Source organism: Acomys minous, assembly GCF_964271855.1.
Source record: "Acomys minous genome assembly, chromosome: 1".
Taxonomy (NCBI): domain Eukaryota; kingdom Metazoa; phylum Chordata; class Mammalia; order Rodentia; family Muridae; genus Acomys; species Acomys minous.
The window spans coordinates 46,160,545-46,183,664 of NC_140483.1; the positions used below are offsets into that span (position 1 = coordinate 46,160,545).

General features: G+C 35.6%; 1 long non-coding RNA gene across 1 annotated transcript in view; it reads left to right on the forward strand.

Moving 5' to 3' along the window:
- The window catches only part of LOC311606602, a 79,782-nt gene extending 69,034 nt beyond the window's left edge, over positions 1–10,748 (forward strand). Inside the window, exons 3-5 of the long non-coding RNA XR_014782371.1 lie at positions 3,594–3,648; positions 8,156–8,222; positions 10,719–10,748. This is a non-coding gene — a long non-coding RNA (uncharacterized lncRNA). The remainder of the gene's footprint in view (positions 1–3,593; positions 3,649–8,155; positions 8,223–10,718) is intronic.
- Positions 10,749–23,120: the final 12,372 nt, after the last annotated feature.

A 23,120-nucleotide genomic window follows, 5' to 3' on the forward strand; every position in this document is an offset into this window, starting at 1 on the left:
CTAAATATGAAGGAAGAACTTTTCTTCTTATTTCCCCAGTATCTAACAGGCATGTCTAAGCCATGTCTTGTAAGCCACACTAAGCTTAGTTTGGCTAGGAATGTGACCCACATGAAATTTAAAAAGTTACTTAAAATATTATGAGTTTTGGGGGGGTAATTTATAACTTATTTGCATAGAATTTGCATGAGCTTTATAAATGACAATTTATTTTCCTAGTGTCCAAATTTGAACATAACTGGTAGAGGCTTCAAGACATCATTTCTTTTTGCTTTGAATCTGTCTTCCTATTGCTTTGATTACCACATTTTCTTTTTGTTATTTACCTAGACAAAGAGGGAAAATCCATTCTCCTTAGCGCAAGATCTTTTACTTGATCATATTTATGAAATCACATTTACATTTAAAATAATTATTGTAGCATATCCCATGCAATCACAATAAAAATCATCACACATTCTGCACAGGAATAGAAAACTGTATAAAATTCATATAGAACCTCCAAACCATCTGATATTTTACAAAGATGGCAAAAATATACTTTGGAGAAAACACCACAAATTTAACAAATGGTTATGGGAAAACTAGATGTCTACATGTAGAAGAATGAAAATAGACCCTCATCACACTGCATTAAAAATAAACTCCAAGTAGATAAAAACTTTAATACAAAACTTGAAATGCTGAAATTGGTAGAAGACACATAGGCCGTAGGCTACAGGGTATAAATATAGGAAAGGACTTCCTCAATAGGATCCCTTTTCTCAAGAGTAAAGACCACCTAGAGTCCCAATAGGATGTCCTGCCCTCTGTCCCACTTTCCTGCTAAGTGAAGACCTCTATGGGACATGCCCCTTCAGCTAGTGTCCAGATATAAGTGAGTATATACCATTTGAATCTTTCTGCTTCTGGGTTAACTCACTCATTATTATCATTTCTAGTACAATCCATTTGTCCACAAATTTCGGGAATTCCTTGTTTTTAATAGCTGAGTAATATTCCATAGTGAGAATGGGGAAATAGAAGGATTCAGAGGGTCCTAGAAACCTACATGAAGAACATTATGACAGGTGGATATGGGCCCAGGAGTCCTGTCCAAACTATGGCACCGGCCAAGAACAATACATGCAGTAAACTTCGAACCCCTACCCAGATCTCACCAATGGACAGGGCATTCTCCACAGTTGAGTGGAGAGTGGGGTTCAACTTTCACAGGAACTCTGGTGCCCCATATTTGTCCACATCCCCTAGATGGGGAGACCTGGTGGCACTCAGAGGAAGGATATCAAGCTACCAAGAAGAGATTTGACACCCTATGAGGATACACAGGGGGAGGAAGTCCCCCTCAGTCACAGTCACAGGGGAGGGCAGTAAGGGAAAAATAGAAGGGAGGGAGGAATGGGAGGATACAAGTGCTAGGATAACAATTTAGATGTAATATGAATAAATTAATAAAATATAATTTTTAAAAAAGAGTAAAGGCTAACAATCCACTAGTGGTAGCTCATAAAACTGAGCTAACAGGTAAAGAATGCCTCAATTGAGTAAAGAGAAATTCCACAAAGTAGAAGAGAATCTTTGTCAGCTACACATAAAACTGAGAATTAATACCAAGAACAGGTAAAGAACACAAAAATAATCAATTTTTCCCTCTTATATGTAGTTCCTAGCTGCAAATCTTCTTCCTGAAGTATCCATAGAAAGCAAAAAAGTAAAAAGGGGATATAGGGTGTAGATGGAGCTCCAAAGAGAAAAATAGCAGGTTACCAGTGATCTGAAGGAGAAATGGGAATGGGGAAGAGAGAGCAAATCAGAAGAAAAAAGAGGGAAGAAGGATAAATAATTCTAAAAAGTGATTGCAATAGCCATAAAGAAGCATTATTTTAGATTTATCTAAAATTATATACATTTATATGCACCTACTACATATATATTACATATACATATACATATACATGTGCTATATAGCATATATAATATATATTAATCTTCTTAAAAATAATATAATATATTAACCATCAGAGTGCTATAAGCATAAGTCACTACAACTTTTGAAAGTTTTAAACATGAGAAATATTTTATGACCTCTATCTGTAAAAGCAGACAAGACAGAAAATCTTTACAGATACAGAAACTCTAGAATTTAGTATTGCAAGGTGAGTGCACATCTTTTACTTGTGTTCTCTTTTATCAGTCAATTTTAAGATGATGGCTCCTGCTGGGAATTTTCATGAAAGATTTAGTTCTGTAGAAAAGAGTATGTATAAGAACACATTCTTACACATTGCATGAAAATCCAATGACAATAGTCAGCCATTGATTCATTGTTCATTTTTTTACAGTATAGTTTATAGAAGAAAGACCAACGAGTTTAATCACTACATTTTTATTAAGAGTAGTAACTTAGGGGCCTGAGAAAGGAGCTATGAGTTTCAGAAAGCCTGCTTCCCTTCAGAAGACCTGAGATCACACAGATCCTGGAGGGCATTGTCCTGAGTCATATTACAAATAACCTCCTACTCCTATCTCTTGTCCAAAGCAATTTTCCTAAACTGTTTCTTTAAATAATCCAGAAATTATAGATAATATATTACATGATTATTATGAGTCATTCTAAAGTCATAGTGCACATGAAGAAGACCTTTGAGGGATTCACCACCCTGAATTTGTAGAAAGTTGACCAACCTGAAATACCATAGCCAGATTTCTCATGTAGAGGATTTGGGAATTCCCCAACTGAATTTACAACAACTTTGCCTATAATGAGAGCAGGCAGTAGACTGTTGGCATTAGAAATTACTGTAAGCTGTACATGTGGGCTCATAACTTCAGGGAGATGTGATAAATCAGATAACCAGTTCCACAAGAGGATTCAAATGTAAGAAGTCTAATACAGACCATGGGAGTGGAAGAATTTGATAATGTAAGAAAGTATTTGCACACACATTTTGCGTCAAAGCAGACTGTGACTGAAGTGCAATTGATCAAGATTAAGATTAAGAGTAATGCTCTGAAGCCAGTAATGATTTAGTTTGTTGAATATGTGCAGATTTGAACAGATATATTTTATGAGTTTATACAATTGATGACTAGTCCACTATTAATTAAAATTCCATGAATGAGACATAAGGTTTACATTTGTACCTTTTTTAATTTTAATGCCTATTATACTATCTGGTTTGTAATAGTTATCAAATAGATTTCAGAGCACAAAACATTATTCATATATGCACAAGTATTATGACAGTGAAACCATATGTCATGCTTAAGATTCTTAAATGTTTGTCATGTAATGTGTCTATGAGTAGTAAACCAGGGGGCTGAATAAGTGGCTCTGGGGTTAAGCGTGTGCTGCTGTTGCTGAGATGGGTTTCCCTCCCATGTAGCTCCAGCTCCAGGGGAGCTAATGCAGTCTGCTGCACTGGATGGTCTCATGCACATACATTAAAAAAAAAAAACAGAAATACAAATGCACATATGCCTAAATAAAAATTTAAAACATTGGTGAGCTAATGGGTTTCAGTGTATAACATACACATACATAGATCAAAATAACATGCTTTTCTATAACTGTAGTTCCTATGTTTTTATAGATAAATAAGTGAAATGGGAACCTATGACATGAAAGTGTCCATCAGAACAAAAGAGGTAAGCAGGACCGTAAGGCTGGAGAAAGTCACGAGGTATGGAGAGACCCAATCCAGTATAGTACTTGCTTCTGCATGAGGGTCCTATGTAGCAAAGTAAGATGCACAATGGAAAAGGAGCATAGCACAGGAGGGAATGGGAATCAATTTAAAAGAATACAAGAATACATACTTAAAAATCAAAGTAGCTTATCCAGGAATGTTATTTTCAAACATGTGTATTTCAATTGTATCTTTCAAACCAGAGAGAAAGTGCAGATCAGAAAAATATGAGTATTAACGGCCCTGAAATTGACTGACAACATATTTTTAAATGAAGCTGAATAATTTTAAGTTTCATAAAATTAATAATTATGTCAACTTTATAATTAATACATTTATACAAATTATGCATTATATGAATGAATAACTGACGTTTAAGTATTATTTATGTAATATCTGTATAATACATGTCTTATATATTTGTACACGTATAATATTTTGTAAGTTATTCTTTCTTATACTTCTCATTATTTACATATCCATTAACAAAGTATCAAAGATAAAGAAAAAAACTGAAGTAGATATATTAACATCTCAAAGCAAAACAGAAATAGCCTTTTTTTATTATTTTGAAAGTTGACAGGTAGTGTGATACTTTTCCATGCTACAATTTGCAAAATTTCTGATTATTTTCCCAGTCATCAGGAAAATTGGTTCTCATCTACTTTTACAGTGGTTGCTTATGAATGTGAATGCCACTTTAAATCTCATGTTAAGGCACTCCTGAAATACAGAATGTCAGAAAATAAGAGAATAGATTTTGCCTAAAATTTTCAAGAAAACTGTAACTTTGATTTCATACGTAAACTACAGGTGAAAGTGACAAAGTTTTTTTTTAGTATAAATAATTAAAAAACATAAAGAATAAACTTTTAATGTCTATTATAAATATCAAATTAATTTTATAAGTCATGCATATTTCTCAGATATTTTTATTTTCATGTATATATGCAAACACATGTATTTATAAACATAACCAAATATATAGGTATATGCCTGACTAATGTATTAATAAACAGTGTGATATAATTTATTTTGAAAGAATCCTTTCCAGGGTAAGAATTTAATCAAATTCTGCTTCTAGAGAATTCCACATTATCTGAGATTTGAGATATTTTATTTGTTGAGAACACTCTTCCAGCCGACCTGAAGGAGCTACAGCACTGTGCTCCCTGGCATTTCAATCCTCTGGTTTCTTTTCTTGTGGAGGCAAAGAAGCAGCTGTGCATAGTCAATCACAAAACCCTGCAGCATTCTAGAATCCTAATCAGTTAATAAGTTTTTGTTTATAAACACGTAACAGATTTCATATCACATCACCCAATGTATCTTAAACAACTAAGCCTAACTGAAATATGGTGAAGTGGGTGTTTAATTAATGGGACACATGCATCTCTCTAAAATATTATTATATTCTCACACTACACTTTCAGTTGTACTATTAGAACAGTAGCACATTATTAGAAAGGATTAATTATCCTGCTTTTAATTTGCTCTCAGTTGAGTCTCAGTATTTTAAGAGTAGTTTTGTTTTGTTTTGTATTTTGGTAATTCTGTTGCCCTGTTCTGATGCATGAGTGTGCCAATGGCAGTGCAATATTGCAGTGTCAACCGTAGATTAACATCTAGAGATGATTGTCTCTTTGCTTTCACATGAACTCCAAGACTACAGTAAGTCTCCTCAATGCTCTGGGAAGGCATGGCAGCTGCATCTCAGAGATTATTGATTACAATTTCTCCTTTCTCCATTATTGAAAGAGTCTACACATTATTCCATGACATGAAAGGACTTTTTTCTTTTTTTTTTTCTCTTTCTTATTTTTTATTTTTTCCAAGAAAGTTTCTCACAAATTTGAAAGTTTTTCTCTCTGATTCTTCAAAGTCCTAGATCCTTCTAGTGGTCTTTTCAAGGCTTTTTGTCTTTAATTAACACTTATCTTCTAAGGTCCTCCCAGTGGCTGCTCTGCCCATTTCTAATACTCACCCCTCTCAGGCATTTGCTACAATAGCACCATAATATCTGAGCTCAAATTTTACACTAATTATCATCACTGAATAAGAAATTACACCAAATTTTAGCAGCTATAGCCAAAAGCACTTAATATTTCTACCATTCTTCTATAGTTTTCATACTGCACTAATGTAAACTGATGATTTAACAGAATTTATCCTGTTATATTCTGTTATAAAGTTCAGAAACTCCAAATAAAATCATTAGTATCTGTGATCACTTTTGCAGGCACTGAGGGATAAGTGAATTCTTTACCTCACTCAGCTTGCGGTGTGTTTTGATGATATTTCATGTTCTTTCTTTAACAAGCCTTATGAAAACAACTTGAGCCCAAAGGTTCACACCACCTCCTTCTCTTTTTATTTTTTCTACTTTTCGTAGTAGAAATACTTGTGATTAATTTTACATCTAGTGTATCCCATCAAGAATATGCTGGGGTTTTTTGTTTTGTTTTGTTTTGTTTTCCCAACTTGAGACAAAACTAAACTTATCTGAGAAAAATTAATCTTAATTGAAAAAAATCCTCTATAAGACTGGCTTGTTGTTAGCAAGTATGCAGGGTATTGTACAGATTATTGATTGATATGAGACTGTCCAGCCCATTGTGGTTGGTGCTTCCTATGGTAGATGGTCCTAGAATTCATTAAAAAATATTGTATTACAATTGACATATATGTGTACAATACCTCATATTAGAGTAGAAATATATATGTAATGTGTATGAAGAATAAACTTACATATGAGTTCTATACCACTGTATCTAGAATTAACTTATTTTTCATCTATATACAAAATTCCATACCAGTGAATTGAAAATAACCTTGTGTATGACAATTGAGGCTAATCTACTTTTCACTAATGTATATTTTTGTTCTATCTTCCCTATATATTTCTATATGCCCCCTTCTTTCTTTTCAACCCCTGTCTTCAAACCTAAGAATGTAAGATAAGGGAAAATGGAAACATTGCTGAGTCTAACCTTGTTTTCTTTGTAAATAAGACCAATAATAACTTGTAACCAACTCCCATTGATAACAACCCTCTATAGCCCAAGAAAGCAACCAAAAACCTACCCAAACCTCCTTAAAGGATATGGAGCATCATTCTCTTAAAGTTTATTCTTGCTGATTTAGGATGAATACTACCTGGTAGGGGCCCAAATAAAATTGGGGAAATGGTTAAACAAGCTAGGAATAGCATTTGCGGTCCAGTTTCTAAATGTTGAGAAATTCCAGGCTTAATTAGAGTCCTGTGTGGGACAGTCTGAAAGGCTGGACCAATTGGGATTGGAAGCTTTCTTTGAGAGTGACTTGGGAGCTATCTTGTTCTGATGAGGAACAGCAATTGAAGCACTCAGTGCTGGAACATGAAGGATACAGAGTGTCAGTGTCCAGCATGCTGAGAGGAATGTATCCTGTCAGGTCTGATCCAATGTCAGTGTCCAGTTCTTTTGTTCTGAAAACATAATTCCTCACAAGCATTATATAGTCCTAAAATTATAAGTTTATGAGGTGTGCATGATGCATGAAACAGTTAAGGCTGGTTTTCTTCTCTCTGTATGATCAGGAAAAAAAGACATCTGTAAATCTTCATTCATGCCATACAAGGAATGCATCTAATAGTAACTCATATCGGTTCTGTAGCAACAAGAAGAAGAATTGTCTATTCCCACACATTCCTGTTTTCTTCAAAGCTGTCAAGTACAAGTAGCCAAAACACTAAGAATGGAACATTTATATAATTCCTGATTGTGTCTTGATTATTTTTGCTGTAGGTAGTTTTTGTATATATGTGGAATAACATAAATGTATATGTAAAAAATAAAAATAATCTAAAAATATTATTTAGGAATGGCATAAACGTAAAACACAAAAGAACAAAAACCTGGCTGTGGAAAAATTGCACATCAAAGGGCTGGGGTGAATATGTCCTAGTCCCACTGCTAGGAGCCTGGTTATAGAAGATGGTCAGTTCAGGTTCCATGCCCCTCATTATTAGCAAACTTCACTAGAGTCCCTCTCATAGATTGCAGGGAGTTTCCACTGCACTATGTTGCTGTGTCTCCTCCCTCCCCATCTCTTCCAGTTCCAGTCATTTCTCCAAGTCCTCTTACCTCCCAACCCCTGCCCGATCCCTCCTGTTCCCATCCTCACTCACTCCCAATCCACATGCAAAATCAATTTTCTTCCCCCTTCCCAGGGAGATCCGTGTTTTTCCCTTGAGTACTCTTTATTACTTAGCCTCTCTGAATCTGTGAATTGTATCACGATTCTTCTTTACTTAACAGTTGATGTCCACTTATAAGTGTGTACAGACTGTCTTTGTCTTTGTGCCCAGTATCTTCTTGGACCATGTTTGGTGGCTTGGCTATCCCTGGGAGGCCTGACTATTATTATTTAAATGAAAAAAATGAGATGTCTTCATGGGCAAAATGGCTTTGTTTCTGTTACAGCAGAATTCTTCCTAAAAGTGGGCAAGTTTGGACGCAGGTGGTGTCATTGGCCAAACTCTGCCCAGACCGGGTAAGCAAGTCCTCAGTAGTTCCTGCTTTACAGATATCTCTGCCAGACAAAATGGACCAGAAGGTTAAAGATGATGCCCCAACGTTATAGACAGTTTTTGGTGACTGTTCAATCAGTGAAATGTCTCTGTCATTTTCTCATTTTGGAAACTGCTAACTTGCACTTCCTGTTTATTCAGATAATTAATTTTATTCCTTCTCAAGCCTAATGGGATTGAAGACCAGATAGTTTAGTTTTATAATTAAGCTTAGTTGTTCATGGGTTAAGATGTTTTTAGGTCTAGATAGATGTTTTAAGTTGTTGATGATGAGATACATTATATATTGATTTCCATTCAGAATTTTTGACACACCAAGATAGGAAAGATTTTTTTCTTTAAGGATGCCAAATACAAAAGGCAAAACGCTATGAATGTAACATTTATATAATTCTAATTGTCTTATGGTCCTTCTTGCTCTATGTAGTTTATTGTATATATGTGTAATAATAAGTGTAAAAAATAAAAAGAAAAATTCTTAAAAAGAAAATAATAAATAAAAGTATCCTACCTTAGTGCATCTATAATTCTGAAGGTAAAAAAACTCCATCACATCTTGTCATTATCCACTTAAAACATCTATCTAAACCTAAAAATTTGTAACCCCTTTACAATTAAGCTTCATTGTAAAACTAAGCTACTTGGTCTTCACCTCCATCAGAGAATTGAGAATGTAACATTTATGTAATTCCTGATTGTGTCATGGTTCTTCTCGCTATAGGTAGTTTATTGTATAAATAAATGTGTAATAATATAACTGTATATGAAAAACATATTTAAGAAACTGAAAAAAGAGAAATGTATCCTAATCAAAATTTCAATGTAAATATAAGAAAGGTGACATTATTGTAGAATATTTTAAAACTGAACAAATAGCTTAGTTTTGGCTACTACAAATTTTTCACAGTAGTTTCAACTTACATGCTTACAAGAAATGAGTCAGTAATCCGGAAAATGAAAACATCTAAGGACTACATCCAGCAGAGGAGTTCATTTTCTTTTTCCCTCATTTGGACGTTCTTTTATTTCGGCTTTCAAAGACATGTCATTTACCTGTTTTTAGGTAATATTAAAAGTATGAAATGAGAGAAGGATTTAGCTATCTTGCCTATGGATGAACAGTACTCCTGGAATAAATTATTCAAGATATTGTATACTATTGGTTCCTTCTCAAATGATAATGCCTGTGTGAAGCCAAAGCCAAGATGCTTGGTTCTCCGTGGGAATAGTTCATTCTCACACAAATGAAGTTTGAGCATGTGAGATTTTCAAATTATGTTTCAACCCAGGAATTCCTTTGGAAAAATATTGTTTGTGATTATATTTTTAAAAGCTGTCTTGGCAGCCCTGCTTGGGAGGGAGGGCACATTCACCTGCTTTGAAAGTTGCTAGTTTTTTACTCTCAGGTAGACAATTGATATGTTTTTCTTTCTTAGTTAACACACGTACATATTGCTATTGGATAATTTTCAAGCAGAGTAATACTACTTTGCAACATTTTTAAGGTTCTAAATTTAAACCTCATAGGCCTGTAAAAAAATTGTTGACTGTATATGCCTGGGTGATACTGTTTCCTTGGCATAAGTGCTTGTTTTTATACTTGTAACAAGCAGCTTTGAATGCCATAGCTTCGTAAAGTAACTTGAAATCATGAAGTGTAAAATCTTCAGGCTGGTTATTCTTGCTCAAGATTGCTTTAGAGAGCTTTGCTACTATTGTTGTTTTATATAAAGGTTATAAAGTCTTTTTTTTTTCCTATGAAAAATGCCACTAGAACTTTAAAAGCATCTTCTGTTAAAGACATTACTTTTTTGGAGAAAATATTCTGTAAAGTTTTCCATGGTATAGACTTGGCAGATTATACCACAGTTTTTTTCCAACAGGTCCTACTCTATTTATCCACAAATGGCTGTGACTTGTACATCTAAAGACTTGATTAAAATGAGAACATTAATATTTATAACAAATATAAATTTTCTAAATTTCCTTTCCAACCATTACTCTAAAAGACACTTCTTGCTAATGATTATTTTCTAAGAATTGAGAATAGAAGATTAATTGGCTCACTGAATAATCAGGTGTCATAGTGGTTAATAATAATAATCACCAATAATCACAATTTTATTCATCACAAACTTCTCAAGTTAGAATTCATCTTTAAACATTTCAATATGAATAAGAGAGAAGATAAAATGTGTTTTATCTGATAGCTACTGATAAATAAGAGGCCATCATATTAGGATCTTTAGTGGAACTAGTGCTCAACTAATTTTTAGACCTCTCCTTTGACCATAATAAGCATAATATACATCAGATAGATAGATTATACAATGTTAGAGAGATGATAGATAGATAGATTGATGATAGATAGATAGATAGATAGATAAATAGATAGATAGATATTCTTAATAAGCATAATAAAATAAATTTTCAATAGAATGTCCTCCCCTCTGTCTCAGTTTCCTGGTAAGTGAAGGCTTTCGTGGGACATGCCCCTTGGGATAATATGAAAATATAAGTGAGTATATACCATTTGAGTCTTTCTGTTTCTGGGTTAACTCACTCATTATGATCATTTCTAGCTCAATCCATTTATCCACAAATTTCGGGAATTCCTTGTTTTTAATAGCTGAATAGTATTCCATAGTGTATATGTACCACAGTTTCTTTATCCATTCTTCTACTGATGGACACTTAGGCTGTTTCCATGAATGGCAATGTAGAAGGATCCAGAGGGTCCTAGAAACCTACAAGTAGAACATTATGATAGACAGATTTGGGCCCGGGGTCCCGCTCAAACTAAGGCACCAGCCAAGGACAATACAGACTGTAAAACTTTAAACCCCTACCCAGATCTAGCCAATGGTCAGAACATTCTCTACAGGAGAGTGGAGAGTGGGATATGACTTTCTCACATACTCTGGTGCCTCAACTTTGACCATGTCCCCTGGAGGGGGAGACCTGGTGGCACTCAGAGGAAGGACAGCAGGTTACCAAGAAGAGACTTGATACCCTATGAACATATACAGGGGGAGGTAATCCCCTTCAGGAACAGTCATAGGGGAGGGGAATAAGGGGAAAATGGGAGGGAGGGAAGAATGGGAGAATACAAGGGATGGGATAACCATTGAGATGTAACAAGAATAAATTAATAAAAAAGGAAAAAAAAATTCAATGAGTTAGTTTTAAAGTCAATTTAAAATATTCTTCAAATCCTGCCTTCTGCCCTATTATACATGTATTTCTTCAGCTGTATGTCAATAGTGGGAACAAAGCAAAAGATACATCCAAAGCCTTCTTGTGTGAGAGTAGGAATGTATGGCTGGAAGTGTGCATATGGGTGAAAGAATGAAACAGACTAGTGGAAAGGACTAATACTAGTGCCCTGTGCCAGGCACAAAGGAACATACAGAATGAGTGAGAGGAATAGAAAATAAAGATTATGCCTTCCATAGGCTGGGAAGTGCAGCTGTAATGGAAGTAGCATATGCCATTTTTCTGTACTCACAGTTGCCTACTGGAGAGCTTCAACCTCTACACATTTCAAACAAATATTCTGAAATATTAAAATACTAATCACTGCTGTGCAATCTTTCTCTTTCTTCCTTCCTCCCTTCCTTAGTCCTTCCCTCCCTCTCTCCCTTTCTTTCTTTATTTCATGTTTTGTACTTACTCATGATAGGGATAACTAGATTTTTTTATCATTTTACTTTATTGAGACAGAGGTCCAAAATAGGACAAAGAATCAGATTTAAAAAAAGAAAACCATGAGAGCTATTTGTTTAGTTTGTGAAAGGCAAGTGTAGTTTAAAACTATCTTTGACTGAAAGACCGTTCAAAGAAAGACAGAATGAAAATGCTCAACAACAATAACAAAATAAAACAGTATAGAAATGAGAATGAAGCTAAAGCTGACTTACTCTTTCTCAAGATCAAACAAATTTCATGTAGGCAAAGAGGAGAAAAGGAGACCTGAATGGCTTATGTACATGAAAGTTTGAAGGGCAGCAAACATGCAACTTGAGAAAGAAAGATGCTAAGAGAGAATTTTCTTTTTTTTTTTTTTTTTTTTTTGAAAGCAGAGAGCCAGAAAGAACTTTTATATTTGAAACTAGATATCTTGATAATAAAAAGGGCAATATAACTCATGTATACACATTTATTATAAGCATCTACAAAATCAAGGGCTACAGATATAGTTCAGTAGTAGAGTGCTTACCTACTGTGTACAAAAGACATTGTTTCCCCAAACTATTACTTTTCCATCATAGAGCATCTTTGGCCCTTGTGTTTATTCATGTGTATGATCCATCTATGTTTGGTTCATTCTACAAAGAATCAATGCAGCAGTGACAGAACTCTATAATGTGAATGTGTTTTGGGTCTTATTCTTGACACTGTTTATTAGACAAAACAAATCTGGTAACCTTAACTTTACCCTGTGGAAGACATTAAGTTCAGATTCTTTCATAAATCTTGGGATTTAAAGCCCTGATCTTCACCTTTGGAAGGCAGCATGGTCTATGTAATCTTCAGTCATTTATAGAAAATAAATTGATTTTATTTTCAAAGGCTATAATCGGATTAATTCCATCTAAGAGAGAATTTTCAAAACCTGATTTTGGAGTCAGGAGCAACAAAATCAATAAAATTTGTGTATCAAGATAAGAAGCCAGTCAGGCCAGAAATATGTGGCATTATGGATTCATGAGGACAACATCACTCTCACTATTCCAGACCACCACACATTACCTGTTTGTATAGAAGCAATACTGTTGCTGTTACTATTTGATGACAATTTGCTATGCTTTTCCCTGTATTATAGTAAGGATTGTTCTAAGAATTAAAATTATCTCACTCTTGGAGACTTTTCTGAGACAAGAGAACTCCTCCAAGCAACATTGCTATTTACTGTTCTCAAACCTTGGAAAAGCTTGTGGGTTTCTTATTAACCAATGAACTGTACTCCGTCTATGAAGGCAGACTCCCTTTTCTTAGCAGGGTTCTCACTCCACTTCATCTGGTAACCCCCAAATCTTGTAAGGAGCATCACATAGCCCTAAGGGAAGATTACAGGCCTGACCTTTTCTGAAAAGGAACTTCTTCAACAATCACGGGCAATTCCTAGAAGTACCCCACCCTGAGGGGTATATGCTGAGGATATACTAGCCTCCAGCAAATGACCTTGAATCATACCTAGAAGTCATCCTCTCACACTTAGGATAATTAAGTACTGTTTTCTCCTTCTTGTGATATGGCCCCTTGTGACTGACTATAAATGGGGCATGTACCACTATATTCAGATTAACTATGTTGGCGTCCTTAGCCTTATTGAATCAGACACATTTACTCTCAAACCTTCTCCACTGCCCAAAGCTTATAAATAAAGTCTGGGTGTCCTACTGAGAGGCTCATGCTCTTTCTTTTGATTCCTCCACCATGACTGTCTAAGATTCTGCTTATTCTGAGGTGTAAGGCAACTGCTGCTGGACTCCCAGTGGTCAAGTACCAATGGTGGAATTGCCTTGGCCATCACTGGGGCCTGCCTCACTGCTGATCCCAAGTGAGACTGGGAACCTAGCCTTGTGCCCAGGTTACAGTCTTCAAGCCAAACAATCTACCCACCGCTAAGTGAGAAACAGGCCCGTGCGACCTTTGATTCAGTGATCCTTCTGTTCCCACCTGGAGGTAAGCAGTGTCTGGACTAGCATGCAAGACATGAGACCCAGGGCACCGACCCACCAGATGCTAAATGACACCAGTCCTTTCATCCTCCCCTCTACACACTCTTCCACAGGACTCCAGAGCTCTGCCTGATCCTTGGTTGTGAGTCTTAGCATCTGATTTCATCAGCTGCTGGGTGAGGCCTTTCAGAGGTCTATTATGTGAGGCTCCCATTGGTAAACATACCAGAGTATCCTTAATGGTAGTAGTGGTTGGTTCTCTTCCATAGAGCAGGTCTCAGGTTGGGCAAGGCATTGGGCGGATTTTGCCTCAGTCTCTATCTTTATCTCTGCATACCTTGTGGGCAGGGTAAATTTTCAGTTGAAGGTTTTGTAGGTAGACTGTGTTCCTCTCCTATTACTGTAAGTTCTGCCTGGCTTGAAGGTGGCCTCCTCAATCTCCAGGTCTCTTACTCTTAGAAGGCTCAGCTAGAGACATACCTATATCCTCCCAATAGTTTATACTGTCACAGGTCTCCATATTGTCACAGTGATGACCCCACCCTTGGTTATCCCTTTTCTTTCTAAAACCTCTCCTCTCCACTCCCCACTTTCTCCACATCTGATCACCCTGTCTTCGCTTCTCGCCCCACAACCTCTCCTACTCAGTTCCCTCTCTATGTCCACTCCCACTGTCTATTCTATTTCCAGTCTGAATGAGATTCAAGGAGGGCCTCCCTCCCACGTTTCTTCTTACATAGGTGTTTTGGGTCTGTGAATTGTAGTATGGTTTATCCTGTGCTCTATGGCTAACATTAGCTGATAAATGAATATAAACCACGTCTGTCTTTCTGTGTCTTCATTTCCTAACTCAGGATGATCCTTTCTTGTTCCATCCGTTTGCCTGCAACTCTTCTGATTTCCTTTAAACCATTGTTGTTGATACATAAACTGAGATATGCTAACGTCACTTGAGATGCTGAGAATCACAGTCATCTTTACAAGATTCTGCCATGCTTTGATAACTTGGCAATTTGGTGGTCAGCATTAATGAAATGTATGATGATAATAGGCCTGATAATATTAGCTGATAGTTGATATAAATGAGTAATGACATATAATCAAAGATAAAAATCTTGATAGAGGTAAAATTCTGTCAGTGTTAGAATCTTCATTTAATTGGCATCTCATATGAGTAGGGCAACTGATGAAATTGTTTCTGGCTGTAAATTAATGTGTGTGCTTTTGTATAATTTTTTTCCTTACTCTTCCCACACCTAGTGAACTCAAACAATACAAGCCTTTCAATCAAGATGATTTCATCCCAGAAGATTGTTGTGTAGCACAGAACATTAATTACAGTACTAAGGAGGGAAAGACAAGTGTCCGTCAAATTCTCAGAGTCGGCAAAATTTTAAGTATTGGAAGAAAAGGTTTTACAGAAGGAAATTTTTCAAACAGAAAACTGAGGAAACCTGCCTTCTGACTTTGCTGCCTTACCTGCAATTTTTACTAATAGAAAAGTCCAACAATTATATGTAAACTGAAACTGATGTTAATTTTCATTAGCTTAGTACTGAAGATAGGTAACCTTGAGTTAGATTTTGAATTTCAGTTCTACTACTTTGGGAAGTGAAAATGACATTTATTTACCTACTTAAGAAATACTTATCTTCTAACTGAATAATGTATCTTCTGGTGTATTGAAATAATTGAGTAACATAGTATCTCAATCCACTATTAGTAAAGGCTGAATCAAGAATGCATATAAAGTTATTGGAAATGTGATAGAAAGGTCAATAATTATGAGACAGATGAGAATTTAGAAACTACAGATAAAAAATAAAAAGGTTAAATGCTAGACAACATTGTGCCAGTGGTGATGATTACCTCATAGTGATCTGTAATGGTATCAGTTTTGTTAAGTACTTTTAGAATTTCTTTGGTAAATTGTATGGGATCATCATTTCAGAGATTTCCACCAAAGTCAAAGATAAATTTGTGGACTTAGTGAAACCTGACCTCCCAACTCAAATTTCATACAGCTTATAACTGCTTAATATTCAGCTACCTCATATGTTATTCTGAAGAGGCTTAGCAGCTACTCTGGCAGCAATACTCCAAGTTATATTAGTCTCTGTAGACTTGGGGAGTGATAAGAAAGGAACAACAGCCTAAGACCACCTAATCACAGTCATATGTAGGATTTTGAGGTTCTTATACTTTGAGATTTTATTGATGTCTTGTAGAACTTTCTTTATCTTAAAGAAAATTTGAAATATTACCTATATCCTTACTACTACTCATCATGTTATGCTTTTGTTTCTTTTAAATATTTGTTATGTTTAATGTAACTTTAAAAAATAGTATTAATATCTCAAAAGCTAGAAATAGTATTTACGTACAAGTGTTATTAGAGCTATTATGACTTAAATGTTTGCAATATGTTCTACTCAAATTTAGTATTTGGATAACACTTCTAAGCTACATATCATTAGAAAGCATTTAGAAAATACATGATTGTGGAATAATGTCTTATGTGCATATAACAGCTGTCAACAAAAAAGCTGATTGGCCAATCAGCTGGGCAGAAGGACAGGAAGTGGAAGGTATAACTTCCTGGTAGGAAGAAAGGATCTCTTGGCGGGGAAGAAAAAATGATTTTTGCTAGGAAACATGGAGGAAGATGCATTCATGATATATTCATGAACTCTGGAGGATAACTGAGCACATGACTGTAGGAACAGACTGATGGAGTAGAAACCTCCCCAAGAGTCTTTATATTGTCAAGTGGTTGGTTTTTATGCAGGTATTAAAGGTACTAGGATTAGCTTATCTCAAAATCCATCCAGCATAGCGTTTACAGCTTAAAAATAAACCATAGTCTCTCTGTTTCAATCACTGGGGAACTAGCTGGTTAAAGGAAACTTCTGCCTTAATAATTTACTATATTGATTAATATTGAAAAATAATTATTCATTCAATAAATGGAAAACCAACATGATGTTTGAATCTAAGGTTATAGCCTCATCTTAGAGCACTCTAGCTGCAAGATGTCTATCAAGTCTTTCTGGGAAAGGCCCACTGATACATTTTAAAAACAACTAAATTCCAAAAAAAATATGGCCATGGCTTCTTTGTTGCAACATGAGATGGCATAACTAGCCCAAAACTTAAACTTTTCTTGTTTCTTTGCTTAATTTTTGTTTCAAATATATTTTGTTCTTCCTTACAGTGGGAAACAGAGAGGATATTTTGTTGTTTGACATTGCTAAAACATATGGTTTTTGAAGATTTTGACTGGAATTGAAATTAAATATTTGAGCAAGGTGGTGGTGGTACACTCCCTTAATCCCAACACAAAGAAGAAAGAGACAGGAAGATTTCTGTAAATTCTAGATCAGCCTGGCTACACAGTAAGTCAGGGTTGGACCTCCTGTTGATAAGATAAGCTATGTAGACAGTCTAGAGTTCATAATGACAATTTTTTCCTAATGTTACTATGTAAGCTCTCTCTTAATATTGGATAATAATGTCTTTACTGACCTACCGGATAGGTATACATCAAATTTAGCTTTACATAAGGTTAAGGTGATATTACACTGCCCTAGAGGCCAACTAGTCTCCCTAGAATGTGGGGCTTCCGTGGAAAAACTGGGGTCAATAGGCATTTTGGCCTAAAAGGGAAATTCTGGTCATTAATATAAGGACTCAACACAAGCTTAATGCCTCCCACAGTCAAAAGCTATTGAATGAGGTGTCATGATGCTATTGGAAACCAGATTATACTCATAAATGTGAGACACTATCAAAGGGCACAGGTGGTGGTTATGCATGGTGCAAAGATACACAGGGGACTATAGACGGGGAAAAGAACATTCCACCCAAGGTATTTCACAAAACACAAAGGCTAGAAAGGAAAAACTGTCCATTTGTGTAGAAATAGGAGGACAGAAATAGGAGGAAAAAATATGAAACCCAGGTACAGGATGCCTAGGGTATGCTTAAAGAATTTGAAAATTGATTTTAAAGGTAATGCCTTTTGTATTCCTCTGGGCAACCAACTTATCCCTGTAGACATGAGGTACTTTCACAGGGGACAGGTAGCAGCTTGGCCTAATGCAGTAGGTACCTTAGAGCCCAGAGGAGGACATTTGGATCTATACCATCCTGTTTTGATTTTAATATGATAACTATTGTACGTTCATTGGTAATAGTAATATTATACATCCTCTTTGAAACAGGTAAAAATAGAGCAGAACTATGTAAAGGCAAGATGGCTAAATTAAGACAGTCTATACTTATATTACCTGAAACTGTATAACAAGCTGTATCAGATCTGACAGAATTAATCCTCCAAAATTCTGAGACACTGACACAAGTATTCCAGCAATGTTCATGATCCTCATAAGAGCCTGCTCCCAGGAGATCTTTGGATAAAGATGCTAATCTCAATTGATCCAGCATTTCAGACTTCCAAACAGGACTTCTATTAAGCCTACAATTTCTAAACATTTAGAAACTAGATAAAAATATTATTGCTACCTTGCTTAGTCATTTTTTTTCCAATTTTAGTTGGCTATCCAATAAAGTACCCTATGCCCACCAATCATCAGGAAGCAACCTTAAGAGAATGACATCCCAGGAATATGTGACCTAAACTGAAAAGTTTTGTAGCTCAAGAGAACTTTATTTTTCTTCTGTTTTCTTTGTCTCTGTTACTTGCTTACTTTTCTTCTCTATTAATTCTTGGGATAATCCCACTACTTTATTTAAAGTGAAGTTCAATTTTTTTTCCATTACAGATTACATCATGATTTTCTCATCTTTTACAATCAAAAGAGTCTTTAAAAATCAACAGAGCAAGATGACAATCTATCAAAGAAATACAAACAGTTCTGAATAATCTACAATAAAGCATACAGCAAAAATTAATCAATTTCCAAGCAATAGTCAGCATGGCCTGATTATTATTTCTTAAACTATACTCAGGAAAGTTTAATCATAAATTTCCATGGGCTAAAACCATTGTGCTTACATATTGTCATAGCAACATAGGTTGAACTAAATGTTCAACACAGAAAAGATTTGACTTCCATCCAGTCCTAAACCAACAGATGTGCTATCTAAGCCTAAGTTAATTGCTAAGGGATCCTCTCTTATAAAATATCTAACTCTCAAAGCAGATTCTAAGGAAACTTTTCTATACCTAACAAAGTCTACCCAGATACTATTTCACTTTTTGATTATAATTTATTCATATAATATCACAATTGTTATCCCCTCACCTATATCTTCTTGTTCCTTCTTCCCTCTCTCTTTCATGATACATCCCTCCCTAGACCTCTCATAGAAGGGGACATCCTTCCCACCATATAACTATAGCCTATCACGTCTCATCTGGATAGCCTGCTTCTACTTCCTCTATGTGGTGCTGGGCCTCCCTGCCAAGGGAAATTGTTCACATTGGGGGCACAACAGTTCATTCAAGCAGTTTTTTCCTGACTCATCACAGTTAGAGCCAAAAACTCTCTCATTGTCTCAAGTCTTTGTCCAGATGACATTTTTCAACATTCTTTGTGGGAAAATTTTCTAGAGTAAATTTCATTACAGCTGAAAAATAGAGAGAAAGAAAATTTTGGCAGAAAAATATCATTTCAAAGTAGTTTTTAGGAAAAATTACATTTAGGCCATACATAATATTTAAGGACAGTGCTGATCAGCTAGGTATCTTTGGCACATTGTCAAGTAAAGCCTCAATAGCAGTTCTGGATGACTAGAGGTCATGATGGACAGGTGGAGGTCTCTAGAACTTTGTCAAACAAAGTCTGTATGACTTGTCCTTATGTCTCTGACAAATTTTTTTCTGTGATCTCCACGAGGCCTGCTTAGTTGATTTTGTGGGTCATGTTCTTTTGGTGTCCATGACCCATGAAGCAGCAACCAACAAGCCTGTATGTGTCTGTACCAGGTCCTCTGCATACGTGATGTAGTTCTTTTGCTTGGGGTTTTTATTTGACACTTAGTAGAAGAGTCAGGCAGGGCTGTTGGCAGATGTTTCGAAGTCTTCTGCTTGCTCAGAGACCCTTTTCCCCCTACTGGGCTGACTTGCCCAGCCTTGATATGAGGGTATTTGCCTAGTCTGATAGTATCTTACTATGGTGAGATCCATTGATATCACTCGGAAGCCTCTTCTTTTCTGATGGGAAACTGAGGAACAGTGAGTATAGAGGAGAAGAGGGGGAGAGACTGGGAGGAGTAGAGGGGAGAGGAGTCTGTAGTTAAGATGTGTTATATGAGAACAGAATTTTTAAAAATGCCAAATCAATGAACCTAAGTTTTGTTCAAAACAGTACAAAACAGTACAAATTCAAAACAGTACAAAAATTAGCCATGAAGTAGCAAAGATATAATTTCAGCATCAGGGTCACCACCATGATATAAGGAACGGAGTTAAAAGGTAACAGCACTAGGAAGGCTGAGAACCACTGCTTTTTTTTCTTTTTGTTTATTCTTTTGTCATAAAATGCATCTCTTGATTCTTTCCAAGCTCCCCTAAGTCAGCTTTCCCCCCAAGAGCCTTTGCTCTTCAGTTTCCCTTCAGAAAAGGGCAGGCTCCTATAGATACTATCCTAACATGGCATAGCAAGGTGCAATAATACTAAGTATATGCCCTCATATCAACTATTACATTTATTTATTTATTTATTTATTTATTTGGATGGGAGGGTGAGTCAGGGTTTCTCTATGTAGCCATGACATTCTTAACTTGTTTTGTACCCAGGCTGGCCTCAAACTCACAGAGATTTGCCTGCCTCTGCATCCTTGAGTGCTGAGATTATAGGCATGTGTCACTGTACTTAGCTAACCACTGCTTTAAAGTAAGCAGTTCATCACAGATTTCCTTGAAATAAGAAGGACAGCAATGTTTAAGTCATATTGACATTCCATTATAAATCCTAATTTTTATTATTTTTCATACATTTACTCAGTTATTGATTGATTTAAAGAGTTTTTTTGAAAAGCAATAAACTACTCTCTGAGTTCATTTACTCAATAAAACTTATGTCTTTTTCAAGTTTTTCTCTTTTTTAAGTTATTTTTTACTCACTTTACACCATGGTCATAGCTCCTTCCCTCCTCTCCTACTAATCCCACCTTCTTCCCTCTCATTCCTCAGAAAAGGAGAGCCCACACACACATTCACACCAGCTCATCAAGTCTCATCAGGACTGAACATGTCCTCTTTCCCTGTGCTCTGGCAAAGCTATCTTGTCAGAGGGAAATAAACAAAAAGCAGACAACAGAATCCGTGTCAGGGACAAATCCCATTCCCTTTACTAGAGGACCCACATGATGACTGAGATGCCCACAGGCTGCATCTGTGTAGGGGACCTAGATCCAGTCCATGCATGGTTCTTGTTTGGTGCTGCAGTCTCTACAACCCTCTCTGGGCCCAGGTTACTTGGCTATGTTGGTCTTCTTAGGAGTCCTGTCATCGCTCCATCCTTTCATCCTTTTCCACAAGATGCTTACAGTGTGTCCATTGTTTGGCTCTGAGTCTCAGCATCTGTTTTGAGCCACTGCTGGGTGGAGCCTCTCAGAGTACAGCTTTGCTTGGCTCCTGTTTGCAGGCATACTTTGTTCTTCAATTTTAAAAAAATCAATTCAGTTTTTTAAAGTACAAAGATATGTATCCATCTACCAAAGACTTGTCATTTCTCTTAGACTTAGGTAGAATGAATTGTGATAGCTGCTAGGATTATCGCTAATTCTTTTTTTTTTTTTAAGGTTAAAGATCCAAGTTCATTTCTTTATATATATATATTTGATTTTATATATACATTTATATTATTTCACATATATACAATAAACTATTTATAGCAAGAAGAACCATGACACAATCAGGAATTATATAAATGTTATACTCTTAGCTTTTTGGCTATTTGTAATCGGCATCCTTGAAAGAAACACATTTTTCCTATCTTGGTAAGTCTAAAATTCTTTTTATAAATCAATAACTATCATATCTCTTCATTATCAACTTAAAACATCCATCTAGACCTAAAAAACATCTTAACCCCTAAATAACTAAGCTTAATTGTATAACTGAGTTATCTGATCTTCAGCCCCATTAGAGACTTGTCACTAATTCTTAAAGACACAATTTTCTATTCTTTCTGACTGGAAACTTTCTTAAAAGAAATCTATGAATGTTCATTATCACCAAGATAGCTAGAGAATCCACATATTTGGTAATAAATTTTTCATTCTAATGAAAAATTTCCAAAAGGACACTTTTTAGTAAAGGAAAAATAATCATCTGAGAAGTCAAGATGTTGAATCTAGTCATAATAATATAGCAAAACACTTTTTGAATGATTGAGGTGATTAAGTATATTATAGTCTTTTAATTAAAATGTTGACCTTAAAAGACTGTTTAATATGAATATTAAGATTACAAGGAAATATTTCAAGATTTACTTGGCTAACTTGTTGGCACTGAACTTTCACATCTGTGTACTATGATTCTGAGCTTTCCTGTCTAACTATGAAACATGAGTAATCAGTGAGATTGCTGAGGGGAAGTCACATAAATTCTAAATAATTATGCTAGTGTATAGTATGCTCTAAATCACTGAAGAAAAAGTTGGGAAAATGAATTTAGGAGATGTGAATTATATAGTAAACTGTTTTTTTCTGTTAGATAAATGATTTTTTTCTATAAATTTTATAGTCTACTCATGGAGGCTCCACAGTGCAATTTGTCCTATACTTTTCAACTTACTCGTTCTATTAGCTTTGGGAGAATTCCTGTCAGAACAATCAATTACTTTCTTCAATAACTATTATCATCTGATAATATGGGCTTCACAGGAAAGCAGTACTGTTCCCCTAGACTTTTGGTAAAATCCTTTATTCTACCATTCATTGCATTGCTCTCTGTTTAACTGTCTGTCCTCCACACTGCTGAGTATTGAGCCCCCTTTATATCATTTGGCAGCCCTGGTTCTTAGAGGAGACATTGAGGAGTGGTGTTGAAATGACAGTCATCAGAACAAAGTTATTCAAAGCAAAAAGGAACAGTATCAGTTATCACCAAAGAAAATTCCAGAGTTTGTCTGATTTGAGACAAAATTGGATTAAGTGAAGGCCAATCCTGCCAACACTGTTTTACTTTAAAGACCACTGCATTCT